The sequence below is a fragment of the Ascaphus truei genome, chromosome 6, assembly GCF_040206685.1.
Source record: "Ascaphus truei isolate aAscTru1 chromosome 6, aAscTru1.hap1, whole genome shotgun sequence".
Classification (NCBI taxonomy): Eukaryota; Metazoa; Chordata; class Amphibia; order Anura; family Ascaphidae; genus Ascaphus; species Ascaphus truei.
In genome coordinates this window covers 99,541,593-99,552,977 of record NC_134488.1, presented here as the reverse complement: position 1 = coordinate 99,552,977, position 11,385 = coordinate 99,541,593, and positions in this window count along the sequence as shown.

Sequence of the window (11,385 nt, the reverse complement as noted above, 5' to 3'; positions counted from 1 at the left end):
GTCCCAGAATGTCAGGAGACCATGGATCAGACCTGGTTCAGAACGAGTTTGTTTTCATAACAGAAAAAAATAATAAATACTGTTTTTGCTGCTGAATGGTTTTTCAATATGAAAAAGTAAAAAAAACAAAAAAAAATACACACACTGAGTATCTTTAAGTACTTCCCTGAGTGGTGTCTCTCAAAACATTTTTAAGGGATTTCATTTTCCAAATGTTCCATAAAGTATAAGAAAATCTACGCAACCATCATCCACTTTTTTTCTCCTATATTACATACAGTTCATAAATGTCACTTTAGACAGATGTAACGGGTATTCCACCCCACCCAATCTCATATATAGTGTGGGTGAGTAGAACATGCAGTGTTACCGGTGTGGTGCGTATACCTGCAGGCTCACAGGAGGTCCGCTAATGAGAGCCTGGGGTGAATCCTCTGGAACGGATCTTCTTTCAGCGCCTCCACCTATGTAGGATTCTAGGGAAATGTAGAATGACCCTAACATAGGAACCTACTCAGAAACCAGATACACCAGTATTAGGGATAACAGGTTTACTGAATGAATAAACACTAATAAGGACAACTATTACATCATCTCTAGTACCATCACAACAGTATAACATCCCCACACGGTGCCCACAGCCCAACCCTTGTCCCGTGGTCAGCGCTGCCACTATGTGTTAATAGAATGTTATGATCTGTTGGTGCACTTGTAGAGTACCTGCCGAGTGCTCCTGCACTCGGGCCTGCAACTACTTCTCAAAGGATCTGTCGACCTGGATCCCGTCTGATCCGGTGCTGTGAATCTTTGCTTGGGGTCCGCCAGGGGTGATCCCACCCGGGAGATAGTCTTTATCTTTGAACACCGACTTGAGCCCAAGTCGCCTTATGGGAACTGCAGCATCCGCTGATCCCTATCTAACCTTGGCACTACATGACAGGGTCCCTAACCTAGGGCCTGTCCCTGATGTACCGCAACCTGAGGTAACTTGGGGGAAACTCCTAGGGCCTGCGGGGTTAATAACCTACCCCCCTCCCCTACTACCCCAAGTCCAGAAACCTCCCTAACCTCTAGCTCCTAACTCACTAATCCTAACACTAACACGCCTGCAGCCAACACTCAGCTCACACTGTCAGCCTGCAGGGATCCACACACACTTCACCCACACTGCACGCACTGCGCCCAGCACATGCAGCGACACACACACAGACAGCTGCAATCACACACAGCCACCTGGATCCCGTAGCAACCCACTACTAGCACACTGTGCCTATTTGCCAGTGCCCACAGCCCTCTCCGCTGTGGCACTGCCAAACCTGCACCTTACACACACTAAGGGTGACCTCCCTATCTAGGGCCGTCCCTTATCAGTTACCCACTAACCTGGTGGGGAGTTGGGGCCTACCTGGAGGGTGAGGGTACCTATCAGGATGCAGGAGCTGCACTCACTCCCTGCATCCTTCCTTCCCCTTCAGCTCCGCTGCTCCAACTGACGTGACCAAAGCCCGGGAAATGTATCTATTCTCCCTCCAGGGCAGTCCTACAGCCCTATTGGCTCCTATAAAGCACCTGGTGCCTGCCTCGCTATGCCTCATGGGAATTGTAGTCCCGAGGCCCCTACAATAACATTGAGGCCGCGTGCGTGCCTTCCCTCTGCCTACACAAACCTGTAATGGCCGCCGCAACCTCTCACTAACTTCCCCTACTCTCGCGCGACTCTCCTGCGCCTTCCCTGCCCTCACGCAACTGTTCCCTGGCTCTAGGGTTCTCCCTGCGCATGCGCGACTCTGCCCTGTCTCTCGCAGCCTCCCTGCGCATGTGCGAGCTAACTGGGCCGCCGGGGACTCACTGCGCATGCGCGAGTTGAAGCGCAATGGCAGCGCCCTATCCGCCCGGCTCCGGGAGCGCCGGGAGCCCTGAGATGCGCGTGCGGCCTTGGCAACCGGCCGCACGCGTCCCCGGCAACCCCCGAGCCGGGACCTGACCGCCCTCTCCCCTGCCACTGCCGAACGGAGCCGCCATTGGACGCGGCGGCCCCCGCGATTGGCAGTCAGGTGAGGGGGGTGCGGTAGCGCTGGGGAGACCTGGCTACACAGACACAAAGCACCTGAAGAGTGATGTGGAAAATGAGTCCTTATATGAAAAAACATAATGGTGACATCTGTCGTATGTGGCCCACAGAAAATGCATATTGGTCCATATAGCCCCCATTTTCCCCTGTGTCAGGGCGACTACGTGTGCTGCTATACCTGTGTGGCAAACGGGAGGCCTGATCCTCCGCCACTGGGGAGCCTGGGGCGTATGTATATCTACTAACAGCGCCTCCACCTGAGAAGGATCCTCACATAGTAGGATAGCCCCTCCCAAGACAATATGCCTAGTAATACACACACAGAGTATGGGGAACAGTATTTACTGGGAGGTAATAAACAATGACATCAATAGGAACAGCAATAGACATATGTGTATACCAACTCGCGGAATATCCCCACAGTACTTGGGTGCATCAGTGTCCCAGTGTCCCGACCCCAATGGCCTTTCCCACCCTCAAGTGTGAGACAGCGCTGCCCACATGAATGTTGGTGTACTTATGTGGATACCTTCCTGGGCGCTCCAGCCCCCGGGTGTAGCTGAACAACAGTCCGTTGGCAGTCTGCTCCAACGACGCCTTCCGCCTCCGCGTGGGGTGGTCTCCAGCAGGAGCGTCCCACCATACATAGTCTCTGAACGTAGGTGCTCTAATCCCAGACCACAAGTTACACGTCACCGCTTGGCATAGACACTGTGTCCCTGATACTGCACAACACAGGGAAAAGGGTCCCTAACTGGGCTTCCCTATACAGCTGCAGGTGCCTACAGTGAGTCGGGGACTAACTGGGGCCTGCAGGGGAAAGCTGGCCTAGTCCCAGGGCTACTGGCACCTGGGATCCTACCTCCTCTTCTGTACCCTGCTCCCAACTGCCCTAATTGTTATCACTGTTCTAACTGTTTAAATGCAGCAGCCCTATTGGCTGCCTGACAACATGTTGCCTGCAGCCCCTGATGCTGCTGGGACTTGTAGTTCCCAGCGGATCTATGGGTGTAATGGCCACCGCTGGCATTATACTGCGCATGCGGCAGGTGTACAAAGATGGCCGCCGCAACTCTAGATACTATCTGCGCGTGCGCGAACCTTGTCTGCGCATGCGCGCGTACAAACAAAATGGTGGCACCCTCGGCGGAGCACCGGCGACCCACTCGCCAGCTCATAATCTCCCTGCAGCAACCACACAGCCGTCCCCCTCACGCAGCCCGGAAGTAAGAGAGGGACCTGGCTACACCCATATCCACCAAGCAGTGCTACTCTGTAAGACACCTTCTGGTACCACAGTAAATATGGGCCTTTGCAGCCCTTTCACTGGAATGGTCTTTAATGTGTCTTACAGCCTGCAATGCAATTTATGGAGTAATGCCATTTAGTACACATGGCCCTTTATGACTCATTCACTTCCAGTCTCGAAGGTGTCTTATGTAGTAGCACTGTTTGGTAAATATGGCCCATTGTGCTTATTCTTTTTGTAACTCAAATATACAGGGATTCAGCTGCTACTTTGAAAAGAGATGAATGCCGTGCACAATTGTTTGCAATATTAGTTATGGCAATGAGGAAAAAAAGGAACATATTTCAGTGATAAAGATATTGCGTTGTATAGCAGAATTTTAACTTGTCACTACAGGTAAAAAGATAAAATAATGTTTGCTTAGCAAATTTGTTTCAGTTTCCATCAGAAATATAAATGACCTGGGTTGCACTGCAACTACACTCAGTGCCGTCTTAACGCATGGGCACGCTGGGCAGTTGCCCGGGGACCCCACGAGAATAGGGGCCCCATGCTAATCTATGCACAGACCAGAATTTAACACTAATTTTCCGATCACCCGCCTCAACTTCAAATCTCCCTCTAACTCGGTAGAAGGAGAAAAATTACGACTTGTAGCGGAGAGTTGGCAGGGCCCAGTGCACTGCTTTGCCCGGGGGCCTGTTATGCTGTTAAGATGTCCATGACTACACTAGTAATAATTGTATATAACTGAGGATAAAAGATATAGGGGATGATTCACAAATCTCCGGCAATGCGTCCTTGAGCTCAATGGGTATTAACTGCCGTTGACTTTAATGGCAGTTAACGCCAATCAGGCTCTCATACCTGTGACCAGTGTTTTGTGCATCTCTCCCATAGTGTGAGAGAGAGAAATTGCCATCAGATATCCCAGGCTGAATATAACACCTTTGTAGGAGAAAGAGCGGCTCAGTGAGTAAAGACACTGACTGGCATTGAGAGTTTGAAGCAGGGGAGCCTGGTTCAATTCCCGGTGTGGACTCTTTGTGACTGTGGGCAAGTCACTTTATCTCCCTGTGCCTCAGGCACTAAAAACATAGATTGCAAGCTCCACAGGGCTGGGACCTGTGCCTATAAAGAATAACCAGTTATTCATTATATTTGATGCTGGTATTTTAACCTGTTAGATCCTGTGAGATCTGAATAAATATTCAATTTATTCTAATCCCTGGTGCGCTGTGTGCATATTCTTTTTCATTTTTTTTTCTGAGGTACACCCCTCATCTCATTCAGGAGTCTGTGGGGAGTGACCATGCGCCTAGCAGCAAAGGGATTGGTTTTCTTATAAGACTTTCAAGACAGCACGAGCGCGGAATTCTCGAATTGTGTTCATAGTTTCAGCATATTGACTTTACTTGAATGATAAATGAAAATTACAACCGCCAATGACAGGGTATAAAATTAAAAGTAGACTTGCCAAAGAGCCTCCAGTGAACCTCTGCTAAAATCTCTATCAAAAGCGCATGAAGGTGCCAGCACCTTAGGTCAGGTCATAATATTTCCCCATATCATCGGTGCTGACTTTGGCACGTGAGGTTTCCTACACAACCAAGGCTACAGAGAAACCAGTGTTATTTACTGTAGATCAGCTGACAAATATATAATGTTTTATCTCTGCATTTTCAAGGAAATTAGCAGAAGCAGCGTTGGGAAATAAAAACATTCATATGCATTTGCTGTGTGCCACATGAAACATGGTGGCTTCTGTGATGTTTGGCATATTTCTATCATAAATACCCCCATAGTAGTATTATTGGTATTCTCACCTGTGTAACCAAGTTCTATGATGAGTTTTTTGAGTACTTTTTATAGTGGCTAATTATACATTTTTAAATGAAAAAGTGAGATCCATTATCAATTGTGTTATCACTGTATTAAAGGCGGGGACACTGTGAGTGATCACAACAGTCATATAGCAGCAATATGCACCGCTTGTTTATTTTCTTCCTCTTTAAACTAAGTGACAGCCCAGTTCTTGCAGCAGGACTGATAAAATAACATGGCTGCCAATAACATCATTGCCACTGAGCCAATAATAATGATCCTGCTGGTCATGCCAGGACTTATGGAGGGAAATAGATGTGAAGCTGGGCTTTCCAGAAAGTAAATCTAGGATATATAGTGTTCATGCTCCAGAAGACCCCCAAGATCATAAACGCTAAACCTCATGTGTCTTGGAGTGGCAACTGCTGCTTTAAAATATACAAAAGAACTGAGCTCCCTGAACAATCTAAAATGGCTGCTAGCAGAGCCAATCAGAAAAGGCAATGTTGGAAAGCACTGATATTTAGAATGGTGAGTTCTCTGAAGTCCTCAAAGTAATATCATTGAGAGCAGTAGTGAGGTTCCCGAGGCAATGAACTGATAACTGATGCACTGATTCGCCATTTACAAATGTGTTAAATAAAATTAGAAGTCCATAATAAAAAAAAAATTGTGTGACAAGGAATATATAACGTTGACAGAACTTCAGAAATAGATTTTTTTTTCTTTGCATACGTTTGCAAAAGTGAATGCACCTTTAGAGATTAACGAGATACAAAATTATAGTTTTCCAGTGGTACAGAGAAAATAAAATGGTTGGCTCTGGGATACATCAAGGCACAATAAATGTTGCTGTATTTGTTACTACATGAAAGAGGCACTTAAACAACAAAGTAATGTTAATACTAATAAAAACACTTGCAGATCGTTGACCTGCCCTTTAAACTGGACCTGTTCTGGGACTGGGAGTGCTTGCTAGTGTGTTTCTGGCTCTTGGACGAGATTATATAGCACTGTGGGCATTGGGGTGGACTGTTGACCTGAGACAACATGGAGAGCATGTCACTCATAATTTAGAATTAATTTCCCGTTTCTAGAGTTGTTGTCTCATCTCAATATTTTCTTGAGCAAGAACCCTTGTGAAGCTACAATATTTTTCGGTGGAACAGCTTTAATATATTGAGACTAGTGCATGTGCAATACATAATGTTAAAATTGTGTGCCGTAGTGCATTACCTTTCTTATGTACAACAACCATGAACTCGGTCCATAGTGGAACAGTTTGGGCAGCAGCACCAGGCATCACAAGTGTATGGGGCTTCAGTTTGGTCTAATTGATTTTTAATCCTCTTATGTATTTTCATACGACTGTAACAGGTGCTCCCCCCACCCTACGGGAGATTTCACTGTTTCCTGTACTCTCGCTGTGCTGTACCTGTGAGGCTTACAGGATTGCTGAGTGTCCGCTGATGTTAGTGGGGAAGACAGGACAGGCTTTCAGGATAGTCTCAGCTCTTTCTGGGTGCAGCGCCTCTATTTCCAGCAGGCCCCAGCAGAGCTGGGTGCAGTTCTTGCAGGAAAACCATCTTGCACTCCCCCTGATAAACTGCAGTCACAGGCAGGAGTATAAAAGCAGCAACTGGTCTTTATTGAGTACAGTCGTACACAATGAACAATGCATTTCCTCTTGTCTACTTTTTATCTACAATTAATTTTTGCAATATTTATCCACTATTAATTAGCTTTTTATTTTAAATCTTATACTATATTAGTGAAAGCACTGTATGCCTGTCTGCATGGCCTCTGTCCCTAGGGGAAATCTCATTGGTCCCTTGGCCCGCCCGCCCCCGCACACCTCTCATTGACCTGAGGCGGAGTGACGGGCCAAAGGACACACACACACACACCGCGCTCATCGGGACCCGCGCGCCCCTCCTCTCCCCGGGTTTCCCGTGCTTTCCCCCCCTCCCCCCCTCTTTTTTAAGGCCAAGCTGGCGGGGGCAAGTCCTCTTTGCCACCCGCCAGGTAATTGCTTTGGAGCTCTCCCCGCACTCTCCTGGACCCGAGGCCAGGTAAGTACAGCTTCTCCCCCGGGGGGTGCCTTCCTTCTCCCGAGTGGGAGCATAGTGTGGGGCAGATGCCCCCCCTCCTACCCCTTTGGGGCCACGGCGGACGCCCGGCGGGATTAGTGGTCTTAGGGCAGAGGGGTTTGTGTGCGTGGGGGGGGGGGGGGTCCGGTGGAAGCACGCGACCCGCACAGGCAGTGCCGGGTAGGTGTGGAACTGGTTGCCATCGTGTGCGGCCCACGCGGGAGGCACACAAGTGACCTACGGGACACGGTCAGGTCCCCCTCCCGGTACCCACGGGGTTTCCCGCAGCCAAGGGGCATGCGGCGCTTGCGCTCCTTTCACGGTGGAGTTAAAGGCGCATGAGTAGCGGCGGTCCAGCCATGCGGCTGGAGAGGAGGCTGCTCCCGCGCTCTCCCTTCCCACACCTTTCGATTACGGGGGGTCGTTGGGAATGTTTGCACTTAGGTGCGAGGAGGGGTGCACTGGGTAGATATTGGTATATAGATATGTATATGTGGGTATACAGGAGTATGTGTATATATATGTGGGTGTGTGTATATATCTTCTATATATTTCTGAAAGCACTGTATGCCTGTCTGCGTTTCCGCATTGGAGCTTTGGCCCGTCACTCCGCCTCAGGCCAATGACATGGCTCCCCGGCGCTCTCCCTCACCCCCCACCCGCTCACCCCCTCCCCCCCCCCCCACACACAGAGCACGCACTGTGCGGCTCTCCCCTCACACAGGCCCCTCCCCGTCCCCGAGGGTGCTCCTCCGGCTGTCTCCGCCTCTCCCCGCGAAAGGCACACCACCTCCTCACCGGAGCGTCTCAGCCTCTCCGCTGAGGAGCCCGAGGTTGAGGAGGAGGGCGGCCGGTACCTGAACGAACAGGAGCATGGCCGTGTGCAAGGTGAGTAAACGCAGGGGAATGGGTTATTTAACGCGTCCCTGACTCCCCATGCCCTTTGCCCCCCCTGCCCTTTGCCCCTCCTGCCCTTTGCCCCCCTGCCCCTCCCTGCCCCCCGGCCCTCCCTGCCTCCTGCCCTTTGCCCCTCCCTGCCCTTTGCCCCCTGCCCCTCCCTGCCCTTTGCCCCCCGCCCCTCCCTGCCCTTTGCCCCCCCGCCCCTCCCTGCCCTTTGCCCCCCGCCCCTCCTTGCCCTTTGCCCCCCCGCCCCTCCCTGCCCTTTGCCCAACCGCCCCTCCCTGCCCTTTGCCCCCCTGCCCTTTGCCCTCCCCGCCCTTCCACGCCCCTTGGCCCCGCCCCCGCCCTTCCATGTCCCTCCCCCCCCTTCCACTCCATGCCCCTCCCCCCCCCTTCCCTTCCACTCCATGCCCCCTGCCCTTCCACGCCCGGGCAACGCCGGGTCTCTCAGCTAGTGTTTTATATATTGGAGCCATCATCAAGGTTTTACTCAACATTAGATCATTCAGCCCACCTTCAGGTCACACGTGGTCTCCCTCTACCACCAGTGACCTGTCTTATACATATTTCCTTAATGTTAAGTGTTTTTAGTGTATTGACATTCTTAATAAAAGACATCTCTTTTAACCAATTTATATATTTATTCTTGCTGTTGTATTCTATTTATGCTGGTGTCTGTCTTAATATGGATGCTGCAATCCAGTTGAGAATGCAAATTTGATTATTATGTAGTGAGCAAGATCAGGGACCGGCGCTGTACAATTACCCCAATTGCCAATTATGTCAAGCAATGCTATGGGGCCGATGTGTATATAAGTGTAGCCGGGTCCCCCTCTGCTCGGCGACCCCCCCTCGTTACCTCCGCGCCAGGAGCTATGGCGAGTGCTGCCGGAGCCAAGCGGCAGACCCGCTGGAAGTTCTGGAGGGTGGGGGCCGAGCAGGGAGCGCTCCGGTGCTCCGGAGACTCCGCGGCGGCCCGACATTGCAGGGTGCCGCCATATTGTTCTTTCCGCATGCGCAGTGTGGCAAGTAGAGGCGGCGGCCACCAGAGAGCTTGCGCATGCACAGAGAGAGAGTGCGAAACGCCACCAATGAGGAGAGGGCTCCAGGCAGGGACTACAGGTCCCATGAGCCTTAGGGGACCCCACGTGACGCCAGGGAGCCAATAGGGCTACAGTATCTCCCTGCTCACAGATTAGATACATTTCGCTGGGTTTTGCAGCAAGTCAGTCGGCGCCAGGAGAAGCTAGGGGAAGGAGGTAGGGTGCAGGAGTCAGTGACTCCCTGCACTAGGCCAGCAGCCCCCTAGGTCCGAGATAGCCCTGAGCCACCCAGTAGTTTGAGTTGTTTCAGGGACAGGCCCCAGGTTAGGGACCCTGCCCCTTACTATCCAGAGCCAGTTAGGGACACAGCGGACGCTGCGCTTCCATCCAGAGGCTTGGGATCAAGCCTGCTCAGCAGAGAGTGCGGAACCGTACCAAGGGTGGACCGCCCTCACAGATCTTCTCCCCGGAGGAACCGGACATCACCCTAAAGTTAGTCTGATCCTTTGTGAAGAGTCTTTAACGCCAAGGTGCCGTCGCACTGGGCAGGTAACGTTACGCACGTGCACACACGAGAGTACTCTCACAGTGGCAGCGCTGACCACGGGACACGGGGGGTTTATTCTGTGAACACGGTGTGGGTTTTCACGGTGGTGGGTGTGGGGATTATGCAATATCCTTATGCAGTGCTAACCTTTAATATGTTTAGTAAATGTTATGCTCATATATGCAGTAAAGCCTGTTCTGTTTTACAACCGTTTGCTTACCGTGATTGTTTCCTGTGAGGGCCTCCTCCCACTCTGTTGGGATCCCTCCCAGGTGGAGGCGTTGCACCACAAGATTGTATTCTATGTATGTACCCCATGCTCCCCGAGCGGAGGCTTAGGCTCCTGAGAGCCACACAAGTATACACAGCAGGTAGTAGCGTCTGTATTCACAGGGAATATCCGTTACATAAGACATAATACTGAGCCCATTGGACTATTCCCTGAAGAAGAGAACGAACTTCTCGAAATGCATAGGGTGTCCTACACGAGCCACCGTAGCAGACGAGTGATGTCATTAGTTTCCATACCAGGAAGTAGAAACCGGCTACAACAGAGCTTGTGTGTCTCGGCAAAAGAAATACCCAGCATACCAGTACGCACCAGAGCAGGAGCCTGGACAGCAGCAGCCCGCAGAGCGGGAAGGAGGTAACCGATATACGTGGGGAGTGGACGACCCCCCGGAGGAGGAACCAGTACACCCCAACAAAGCGATCATCTTAAACTGCAGTAAGAAGTGTCTGAACAGAAGTGTACCTGTGATGCAAAGCTGGAAAGCTTAATATTCGACTGTGCTGATAACAACATTTGTTTGTGAATTTGCAATCGCATTTCTTTTTTATTATTTATTAAAAACGTTATTGCACTATTTTGTTCTTTATATTCCTTTTCTAAGGTACAGTTGCCCAAATTATCTAAGAACTACAAGAGGAGGCAACATGTCATCTCTAAAGGACTCAGGCACGTTCTATAGTGCCGGGCGCGTGCTATGCCGTGCACGCGCGCGGAATTTTAGTTGGCTGACGTTAGTCAGCCTTTCTATACAAGGGCCGCGCGCACGGCAGGGAGAGGGGAGCCGACAGACAGCGGCGAAGATGAGGAAATTCATCTTTTTGCGCCGCTGCCGGAGCTGAATGTATGTATATGTGTGTGTGTGTGTGTGTGTATGTATGCATGTGTGTGTGTGTGTGTGTGTGTGTGTGTGTGTGTGTGTGTGTGTGTGTGTGTGTGTGTGTGTGTGTGTGTGTGTGTGTGTGTGTGTGTGTGTGTGTGTGTGTGTGTGTATGTATTTGTGTGTCTGCATAAGTCTAATACATTTTTTCTTTTTACTAATGTTTTTTTTTAATAAATAATAAATTAAACATAAACACACACACACCTTATACATACACATACACACACATACATATGCACATAAACACACTCAACACTGTATACACTCAACACAGTATACTCACGAAAAGCATGCAGCACGTGCACGTGCGTTCGCATAGGCACGCACGGCCGCATGCTGTATATAACAGCCCTTACTTGGAGCTAAGTATCATTTCCCACATTACATTAGATTTTAGAGTGATATCTTCTTCCATACATATTTACTTGCCTATAAGCCCTTTCCGCCCATTTGTCCAGATTTCTATCAATAGGACAATATAAGGTGATT